Here is an 11318-nt window from a genome sequence, read left to right as displayed (position 1 = left end):
TGAGGTCCTGAAAGGTGTTAGGGGCATTAGCAAGTCCAAAAGGCATCACTAAAAATTCATAGTGACCAAAATATGTTTGGAAAGCAGTTTTGGGTATATCATGTTCATCCACCCTCACTTGATGATATCCAGATCTGAGGTACAATTTGGTGAAGTAAGTTGCACCATGTAATTCATCCAATAGATCTTCAATCACAGGGATTGGGAACTTGTTTTTCATAGTGGCAGCATTCAGTTTTCTGTAATCAATGCACATTCTCCAAGTCCCATCTTCTTTCATGACTAGGATTGCTCGAGAAGAGTAGGGAGTTTCACTAGCTCTTATAATTTTATCTTTGAGCACAGAGTAAATCTGTCTTTCCAATTCATTCCTATGCATGTGAGGCACTCTATAGGGTCTGGAATTTGGTGGTACTGCCTCTGCTTTCATGGAAATTTTGTGATCATGTGATCTCTTGGGGGGTAATCCTTTTGGTTCTTGGAAGACTTCAGGAAACTGTTGTAGTACTTCTTGCAGAGGGGGTCGGATTTCTTGCTGGCCTGGTTTTTTCACTGTGGTGTCTCTGATGAGGTGGAGAACGTAACCAGGAGCACCTAGTGCTAGTAGCTTGTCCAGTTCAACTGCCTCAATAGGAGTGGCATGTGAAAGTGTTTCACGGGCTTTGATAGTAACAAGAGTATGTTTATCCAGCATCACTGAGATTTGTCGGGGGTTGTAATGGAAAGAGATAGAGCAGTGTTGGGACATCCAATCACTTCCTAGGACCATGTCATGCCCACGGAGATCCATGACTCTGAACTACTATTGAAATTTGGTGTTGCCTGCAATGAATGTTGTAGATGGGACATAAGATCCATACCACAGTGTTCCCCCTCCAGCAACTATGACAACTCTAGATGCGTCTTTCAGAATTGTGCACGATGTAGACAGAGCAAACTTGAGACTGATGAAAGTAGAGTTACTCCCCGAGTCCACCAGAGCAATGCCTTGTTTCCCCCAATCTAGACCAATATTGATATGGTGTTAACATTCTCAGGTCTCACGATTTCTGCATAAATAGTCATACAATGCTCTTCTGGTTGTGCTTGCTCTTGTACATATTGTTCTTCAATTTCCTCTGGTTCTTTGGGTTGTTCATTTGGATCTTCCCTAGTAAGGACATTGAGGACAGGGGCTAGTTTACATTTGTGTCCATGAAACCAAGCATCCCCACATCTCCAACATTTGCCATGCTCTCTAGCTCTTTGATATACAACAGGTGGTTTGGACCCTGTTGGTTTTTCACGGTAGGTTGTGTAGGTTATCTGATATTCAACAGAGCTCTTGTTGGTAGCAGAGTAGGTGTTGTATGATTTCTTCTCAGCTACTCCTTTTTCCAGATCAATGGCTAGCCAGTAAGCTTCAGTAAGGTATGAAGGTCTTAATGGCCTGACTTGAAACTTGATTTGCGAACGCAACCCATTGACATAACATCTCACAAACCACTTTTCATCCATGATTGGGTTTTCCGCTTGTACCTCTGCCATCAATTCTTCAAATTGATCAGTGTATTCTGAAAATGTTAAATTGCCCTGTTTTAGATTGTTGAATTTGTCAGTTAATTCGTAGGAACTTGCTGATAAGAATCGGTGCAAAATTTCTTCACAAAACTATGCCCAAGTCAGTTACTTCTTCAAAATCCCAGAACGACGCAACCAAACATCAGCCAGGCCAGCTACATATAGGTGTGCCGAATTGATTTTATATTCGGCAGGTGCACTTTCCATCTAGAAGTACTTCTACACTAGTGAATCCAGCAAGCAGGGTTATCAACATCAAAACGAGGGAAATACACAGGAGGGACTTTGGTGATGGTCTTGAGGAATTGCGTTTGCATCTCTTGATCGTATTGCTTTTGGAAGTCATCCGAGTTTTGGCGAATGCCTGGTGGGTGGAAACTGTGGAACCTTGGGTTGCAGGCTGTTTTGAATGCTGTAGTCGGGGTGACATTGCCTGAATGGATTTCCACCGCAGTGCCAGCTCCAAAGCCTGGGGGAAATGGTTTAGGTACTTGAATTGGTGGTAGGTGAGGTGCGATTTGTGAATCCACCTGCCTAGTTTTCTCTTGTTCCAGAAGGAGATGCCTTCACATTTCCTCAGTAAGTGTTATGTCCACTGTTGTGACTTCTTTCTGTTGTTGCTGTGCAGGAGGGATAGTCGTTTGGTTTATGGATGGTTGGCCTTGTTGTGCTGAACTGGAAGCTTCACTAGGTCGAAGAGATTTGAGCACCTCAGCCATGGTTGATAACTATGAAGTTAGTGAGGAAACTATTTTTTGTACTCCATCCAACATCGAAACCATGGTGTCTTGTTTGATGTTGATGTTGTGCACTTCCTTCCATAGGTCATCCATTTCAACCCACAGATCTGCCGTTTCTTCACGTTGCTACATGAATTCGTCCTTCATAGCAAGCAGACCGGCCACATCCGAGTCATCCAGGCTAGCTTTGGAACGCCCTATCCCGATTTGGTGGTGCAGAGAGGAATTTTACCGTCGGACATCGTCGGGAATCCGATCTGGTCACCGAATCCTGTCACCGCCATCGATTGCACCGGCGAAACAACACCACCCGTCGCTTGACCTAGGATTTTACTGAGAGAGTGGTGTGCTCAAACAACCAGTCTCGCTCAGGGGGGCTGCCGTCGAATGGGTCTACCGCTGCCATGCCGCCAGAACTCCTCTGTCGCCTTTTACCACGCCACCGCCATCACCGAGAAAAGGGAGGGAAGGATGGGAAATCACGGCGACTTTCGGCAGTAAAATTCATGATAACAATTGTCACACCCCGGAGGGGGGCTAGACGAGGAACATCTACAAATCACTCACATCTCGCGAGGGAGGAGGGGAAAGTAGTCGAGCTAGGGTTTGTATTTCTGTAAGATGTATGATTGTGTGGATTGATCCATAGAATATTCCATACCATAACAAACGGGTGCTGCTGGCTCAGGCCTGGTCCTGAGACTTTGGGGGCCTGGGGAAAAATTAGAATGTGGTCCCTTATTTTTTTTGTATATATAAATTTTCAACAATGATGGTAACAAAACAATGATAATTTGAGTTATCCATCTCTGAAATCATGCCCTCGAGTTATCGATGACTCACCTCTCATTGTGGTCAGGTGAGGAGTGGTGATCGAGAGTATCCACACACGGAGCATAGGAGATCAAACGTTGGCCTATTGGCAGTCATAAAGGGGTCGCATAGGACATGCAGACAAATTGCATTACGAGTTAGCAATCAAAATTATGCTCACGCCATGAAGGCCAAACTTAATTTTCAGTATGGTGAAACTAATAGTATGGGGAGAAAATTTTGTACAATTTTTTTCAATCAGCTAGATAACAACTACAATAACTAATTAGCCTATGCGAACATATTAATCCCAATGTAGATTATCAATATACATCACAAAATAAAGTTGGTGAACTATCAGCCATCAATCTATAACATAGAATGAACCTTTTAAAACTACATATTTTTTGGGGGATAAAATAAATAAATTAGTCCAGGCTCATTTAGGTTTTCTCTTTTTCTTTTAAGTACTTATAGTGTGGTAGTTTATTTCTTGAACTGGTAGGTATTATTAGTGTGATATATTTGAGCACCAGTTCATGTGAAAACATGAAAATATCCATATCAATGGATAATTCCAACACCAATTCGGGTTGAAACTAATTTTGTTAGAACAATCCATGTTGAAACTAGTGTGCTAACTTTAGAAAAAAAAACAGGTTATAATAGCACATTTTCTTCCCAATCAGATAGAGCCCACAACCACCCAACGCCATAAGAAAGAAACAAAAAAGGCCCAAGGCCCAGATCGCTAAAGAAAAAGGCTTCACCCTTCTTCCTCGTCAAAGACACAGGCAACTTTCTGTGCTCCTCTAATGGCGTTCGATGGGTCCTCCTATTCGACGCCTATCAGCGCCAGATAGGGAAACCGGCGCCTGCAGCACTCCTCCTCATGGGTCGGCCCATGTAAAATTGCGTTGGTCATTAAAAATTTCAAAAAAGTTCACATAATTTCAAAAAGTTCTGATTTGCAAAAAAGTTTAATTATTATTAAAAAAAGGTTCACCAATTTTTTTAATATGTTCATGGATTTTCAAAAAAGTTCACAGAATTCGAAAAAAAATCATTGATTTTGAAAAAAGTTCATCAATTTTTAAGAACAGTTTACTGATTTTGAAAAGAGTTCATGAATTTTAAATTATGTTCATCGATTTTCAGAAATGTTCATGGATTTCTAAAAAAAATCATCGTTTTTAATTTTTTTTACCGATTTTAAAAAAGTTCACGGACTAAAAAAATTTCATGAAGGCTCTCTACATGGGCTGACCCATTGCGAAACGCTGCAGGTGTCAGTTAGCAAATTTTACCTATAACCAACGCGTGTGATGCTAAATAGGGTTTCCGGCGTTCGACAGTTAGTGTTAGGTTTCGTCCGTTCTGACACACACGTGGCAGGGAGGCCCCTAGTTTTTGCGGACCCGGGGTGGCCGCCCCGCTCGCCCTCCTCAGAGCCGGGCATGTGCTGGCTATATAGCTCAGCTGGCCACAGACAGCTACAGGTAAAACGAAACGATACAGTGAAACGATAATAACGTTTCGGTAGAACGGCGAGCCGCGCGAGCCGTTGGATCACTTGTTCATCTTCAATCGTAGTCGTCCCTTAGCTGAAGGAGAGAGAGACACTGATAACTGAAGGTGCGGGCCTGACACCCACCATTCCCACGGTGGAACCGTGGAGGTGCTCCGGCGAGACACTACGATGGTGCTCAAAGAAGTTCTGCTGCGCGTGCGATATGGCCTCGGCCCTCGGGGATCCTCTGCGCCGCAGTTTAGGAGAACGTATGAGGATAGAGGGCTAGGTCAAGGCGAAAGCGCCCTACCTACGAGGCTGCAGGCTTGCCTATCAACGTACTATTGGGTGAACGTCTGGTTGGGCGCTGCTCACAAGGTGCTCGACCAAATGCCCAAGTATGGTGTGTCGACTGGAATCTTCTCTTTTTTTTGTATTATTCTTTATCTCACAATGGAATTAAGCTTGACGTTGAAGTTTTTAGGGTGTAAAATCTACTTTTCATATGATAGTTCTGTGAAAAATATCAAAAAGCTTCTAAGTTTTGTCATGATATTCTGCCATTTTTCTTTTACTTCTGATGCATCACTATTTGAAGGCTGGATGGCAGTTCATTATTTGCTGTTTGATGTATGTGCATTAGTTGTAGAATTGCTTGTGTCCAGTTGCAATTTCAAATATTTTATAGCAGCATTGGCAGTAAATATAAGAAGTGCACAGTCACTGTAAATAAAATGAAAAATCTACACCACTCTGAAACGAAAGGTTGCTTTTGTTCTTCTTTAAAATGTCTGACATGTATCTCTTCTTCCATTGGATTCCATGCTGAACAATTTAACCAGATCAGAACAACAAGTCTGCTAATCTAAAAATAATAATGCCTCTGCTAGTGACAGGTTTTTAGTATTATTATTTTCCACTGGATCCCACCCCAACTTGTTTGGGACTAAAATCTTTGTTTTTGGTGATTATTTTCCACTGGATCCCACCCCAACTTGTTTGGGACTAAAATCTTTGTTTTTGGTGATTATTTTCCACTGGATCCTATGCTAAAGAATGTAACCCAATCAGAAGAACAAGCCTGCTAATCTAATCTGCGAGTGACAGGTTGGTAATATTATATCCTGATATGAATTTGGCCAACCTTTCTGCCTTTCCATTGTCTGGTATGAAGATAGAAGATAAGAAAGCATGCTAACCCTACCATTGCTGCTGATAATATAAGCAGCCAGAAGCCCAGAAAAGACATCCCGTTGATCATAGAAAAAAGAAGTATTGAACTTCCAGTACGTTTTAAGCGTTGTCATCCTAATTGGATTCCTGCAGATCCAAGATCTGGTGTTTAGCCTTGCTCTAAGCAAAGCCATAGCCTCGAAACAGATGGTGCATATGAATCAAGGACAAGGGGAAACAAGCTATGCACACAACTCCAGTATCCAGGTATGTTCCCCTCTCGATTAGTTCACTAATACCGTTTCTATGGGATGCTGATATGTCCTTGACACTTGGTTTTTCAATACTGTTTCGTCAAGCACTCGTTCACAATATATATAGCTTATGTTACTGACATTTAAAAGAAGAGCCGGGGAGGTTAAAAAGCACGACACTTGGCTAAAACATTAGACTCGATATTCTGACGAATTATAACTCGATCGAATGTAGAGCGCTCAGCAGAACAGGATGAAGCCCCTGATAGAAGCGGACATCATTGACTTGTGCGGCAGCAGAAGCACCTTATTCCCCGAAAAAATGCTGATTGCGGACTTGGGCTGCTCTTCGGGACCAAATGCGCTAGCACTGGTATCGACTGCCGTCAAGGCCATCATCAACCACTGGCTTCAGTTCCAGCAACCACCACCAGAAGTGTGTGTGCTCCTCAATGACCTTCCTGACAATGACTTCAACACGGTGGTGAAGAGCCTGGTCATGCTCCGTCAAAGTAACAACAAGCCTGTTGTTGTGAGTTGTGACTGGTGTCGCACCGGCCGCACCGGTGTCGTTTTACGAGAGGCTCTTCACTAGTGACTCCTTGCATCTTGTCTGCTCGTCCAACAGCTTGCATTGGCTCTCCATGGTGTGAATTTATCACCCTTCAATGGATCTATCTATTGCATTACTTGTTGATTTATAAAAGAAAAGCCTTATCCTCGCAGGCTCCCGAAAATCTGACGATGAACCAGATTCATGCACATGACATGGATGAGCATGCTAGGCGTGAAAGACTCCCTATGGTCCGTGAGGCTTATGCACGGCTATTTAGGAAAGATTTCATGCTTTTCCTGGAGCTGAGAGCCAAAGAATTGGTCCCAGGAGGCCGAATGGTTGTTTCCCTTGTAGGGCGTCCTTCTAATGTAAGAATCCTCCAAATTCTTTCACCTTTGGGAAACTGTAGTTCAGATTCTAAGTGTCATGGCTTTAGAGGTACATTCTTTTTCTAGTATCGCACTTTATCATTTTCAAATGAATGTGTGAGTATTTGAGCTCCCGATCTTATTGTATGGTTGACAGGGTGTGATCGATAAAGCGAAGTTTGATTCTTTCTGTGTGCCGGTGTATGGACCCTCTGGTGAAGAGCTGAGGGAGATCATCCAAGAAGAAGGCTCCTTTTCTATCAGGGATATGCGGGTATATGACGCTACAACTGATTGGAGAGGTCATGGATGAATTTGTGAGGACGGCAGAGCAGCGATGGAGTCTTGAGGGCAGCATGCAAGACGAGCGTGCCAGAAATCCGTGAGCTATGCTGGTTTTATCCCTTGCAAAGGCATGATTATCAGGTACCTATATTTGATTAGGTTTATTGCTTTATTTGAGGTGACAATGTGTGCCAACTTCATTGTGTAAACTACATCCTGTATGGTGTTCTGTAAAGATATTCATTGATGCACAAGAGATTAAGAATGAACTATCATTTATATAGATTAGCAGAATGTTGTTCCCCACCAACTTGCTCAGCTAGTTAGGCCTACAAAACAGTATGATGTATTGCGCATGCAAATTCTGCCTGAGTTTGTGTCTTGTATCTGTTTTAGTAACTGCAATGCGATTGAAGAAGACGGAAGACAAAAGTACCGATGGCCCCTATTAGTACTGCTCACGGTATGATCCATATAAATTATGTGATGCTACAACTTTAGTGAATGTTCTTATCACAGAAAGATCTAGAAATTCACAGAAGCCGATCTAGGTCTAGGTGCACTTGGTCTGGGCTAAGCTAAACCAATATGAACATTAGCTAAATACACTCACAAGTTGGAATGGCAAAAGCAGAACCAGATTGCTAAAAAGAAAAGAAAAAGGAGAACTGGAAGTAGGACTTGGATTGGCTCGACTGCCCGCCATCAGTTCAACGAAATGCGGCGTACCCTCCTCCTTGGGTGCCGCACATGGCGGGGTCGCTTGTGCAGGACACACTGATAGGTTGTCCTGCGCAAGAAGTTCTACTGCTTGGTAACATGTCCTTGTGGGGATCGGAGTTGAATTGACATATCGTCTGACACACTGCTCGGGGAAAAAGATAGATGGATTGCAGTGTCTGGACCTTGAGCCGAACACACCCGTCGCTAAGGCTTTGTACCCTATTACTACCTCTGAAGAGGTTGATTATGTCTGTTGGTTCATGGGAGGGTTCCAGGAGGATGTTCAAGCAGGTACTCCCTCTGTTCTTAAATACTTGTTGTTGGGGAGAATTAGATTAGTTCTCCCCAATAACAAATATTGTGGTATAGAGGGAGTATAATATAATGCAAATGTAACAAGTTGTTTGCAAGCTGGAGGAGGTCCTAAGGCAACGTACATGGGTCCCTTTAATTTGTGATGTACGGACGCCTGCCTCTCTGAGTTCTTCAAATCTGGGTGCATCAATGGGCATTCCTCTGCCAGCTTTGTTTCCTGCTAATCTTAAGTTCCTTTTGCTCTGTTTCGAGGAAATGTCTGGACTTAAGATTAACTTTGATAAGAGTGAGGTTGTGGTCCTCGGCTACTCCGACGAGGAGCAACATAGGATCGCGGACAAACTGAACTGCAAGCTGGCTGTCCTCCCCATCTCTTATTTGGGGATGTCCCTGGCTGAGTCCAGGATCTTGGTTATCGGGTTTGATCCGCTGGTGGGACGAGTAGCGTCCCGTGCGGAGCCCTGGTGCGACAGGTTCACGTCTAAGGGCAGCAAGACCGTCCTCATTAGCGCTAACCTTGCGAGCCTCCCCATGTATATGATGGGGATGTATATCTTGCTCGAAGGAGTGCATAGCTCCTTCGACAAGGAGCTGGCTAGGTTCTTCTGGCAGGCAAGGGATGGTAGGCCCAAATACCACATGGTGAAGTGGGCCGATATTTGCTTACCAAAGGATCGAGGGGGCCTGGGCATACCTGCATCCCGCCGCATGAACGTTGCCCTGATGCTGCGTTGGGTGTGGCGGATCCTGCAAGGAGATGGGGGTGTGTGGCTACAATTGATTGAGGCCAAGTACCTTCAGGGTAGACCACTCTTGGCCTGCTCGCTCGCGACTGGGTCGCAATTCTGGAAATCTATTCAAGGCATCAAGCATGATATTAGGTTGGGCCTACGGGTCTCGGTGGGCAATGGGTCTGGAACCCAGTTTTGGTTGGACCCCTAGCTGGATGGGGAACCCTTACGACTGCGATTCCCGAGGCTCTTTGCTATTTGTGGCGACCCAGCCGGCCTTGTCTCCACGTCTGCTCGGGAGGACGGATGGCATGTGGCGTTTCGACGCCCCCTTGGTCCAGTCGAGGTCCACGAGTGGGAGATCTTGAAGGAAGTGGTGCCTCTCCAGTCTCGTCGGGAAGAGATTCTGTGTCTTGGGGTCTTTCTCCTTCGGGAGAATTCTCCGTTAGCTCGGCATATTTGGCTCTGTGCAGGTTGCCGGTCCTTCTGTGGTTATCCCCACTTTGGAAGGCACCGTTGCCCCTGAAGATTAAGATTTTCGTTTGGCAACTTCTCCGCGACCGCTTGCCTTCAGGGACCGAGGTGCTGAAACGCGATGGTCCGGGTAACGGCATCTGTCCCCTGTGCCACGTCCCGGAGACTGGAACCCACATTCTATTCTCATGCGTTGCGGCACAAGCCCTTTGGTGCTTTGTGCGTGAGGCTCTGGGACCTGAGTGGGAGGCCCATGGTCTTGCAGAATTTCTGTAGGTAAGGGCCACCCAGGCTGGCCGTAAGCGCCGACTGTTCTGGCTGGTATTCGCAGCGCTGACGTGGAATCTTTGGACGACTCGCAATAAGATGGTGATTGAGCGGGTGTTCCAGCGGCATGCATCTGACTCGTTCTTCAAATTCCTTGCCTTCTTGCAGCATTGGCATCCGCTAGTTAGGCCCCAAGACCGCGACCGGCTTCAAGGCTATCTAGACGCGCTGCTGATGTCCGCCCGGCGGCTCTCCCCCCGCTCCCATGATGCTTAGCTTGCCCCTTTGTTGGCGTTTTTTGTTTTCTTGGGCATGACTGTGCTGTTGCCCCAGCGTTCTTTTGTTTCATCACTTTGTTGGGCTGGGCTGTGGTTGTATGGATGCTGGAACTATTGCTTTATCTATAAAGCGGGGCGAAAGCTTGTTTCGAGAAGAGATAATAGTGCATCTTGACATTTTTGAAAAGGTGGACAATGAATGCATGTGAACTCTATTATGTAAACTACTCCCTCCATCCGGAAATACTTGTCGGAGAAGTGTTCTGTGTGTTTTCATACAGGCACAAGCAGTTTTGGATGAACTGTCATTTATATCCATTGCCAAATGCTGCTGCCCATGAACTCACTCAACTAGCTAATTACGTGTACAAAACACTGATGTATGACTTCTGCGAAGCTTAAGTTATGTTGGTCAGTTGATTGCTCGAGATAGTAACACATACTTTTTTGTGTGGCAACACAGTCCTAACGTGTTATTTGTTTCCAAAGATTCTATTCGATTAGGTGATTAGGACTGAAACACAGACAAAAACTTAGAAGAGATTGGAGGGAGGACAACATCAGGAACAGAACTGAAACTAAGTGCTCAGACTGCTTGAGATTGTAACACTTATTCTTAGTAGTCAATAGAGCTCTCGTTTCTCATAGAAAGATATGAAAATGTGTTGTCTGTTCATGTAATTCCTTACTGGTATGTTAGTTTTGGTGATAATTGACACTACTGTGATATTCACTGTATATTCCATGACAATATTTGAACGCTCCAATTTATTGTTCTTATTCAGTAAAGCTCATGGTGTTCGTGGTAATGCTTATGATGTACTGGAAATTATGGTAAAAAATATTACACCGGAAGTTCAATTAATATTCTGTTGCTATGCTCAACTGGAAGTTTAACCATGCATGTTCCTCCTGTATTCACTCTCCTAGGAGGGCTGTAACCAAACTCTTCTTTTCAATGCAATGAAACGCAAAATCTCTTGCGTTTTCTCGAAAAAAAAAAGTTTAACCATGACAAATAACAATCCTGTTGGTCTAAAGTCTAAACAAATATCATCTCTAGTAGTGTCAAGCTCTTATTCTAGCTGGCCCTAATACTAGTGACTGATAACAGATTGAGAAGCACGCTGACCTTTTTATTGCCCCAAATAAGCAGCCAGAACAGTCATTCCCAGTTGAGCATAGAAAAGAAGAATTGAACTTCCAGTGAAAGTGAAGCCATGGCATCAAAATAACAAGTCTGCTGGTATAAAACAAACTCTAGTAGTGGC

General features: G+C 44.2%; 1 pseudogene; it reads left to right on the top strand.

The window, feature by feature from the left end:
* The first annotated feature begins 4570 nt into the window (after positions 1–4570).
* Positions 4571–7562, top strand: LOC123396764 (annotated as a pseudogene).
* The last annotated feature ends 3756 nt before the right edge of the window (positions 7563–11318 follow it).

This window comes from Hordeum vulgare, chromosome 5H, assembly GCF_904849725.1.
Source record: "Hordeum vulgare subsp. vulgare chromosome 5H, MorexV3_pseudomolecules_assembly, whole genome shotgun sequence".
Classification (NCBI taxonomy): Eukaryota; Viridiplantae; Streptophyta; class Magnoliopsida; order Poales; family Poaceae; genus Hordeum; species Hordeum vulgare.
The sequence above is the reverse complement of the archived record's forward strand: the minus strand, read 5'-3'. Positions and strand labels throughout refer to the sequence as shown.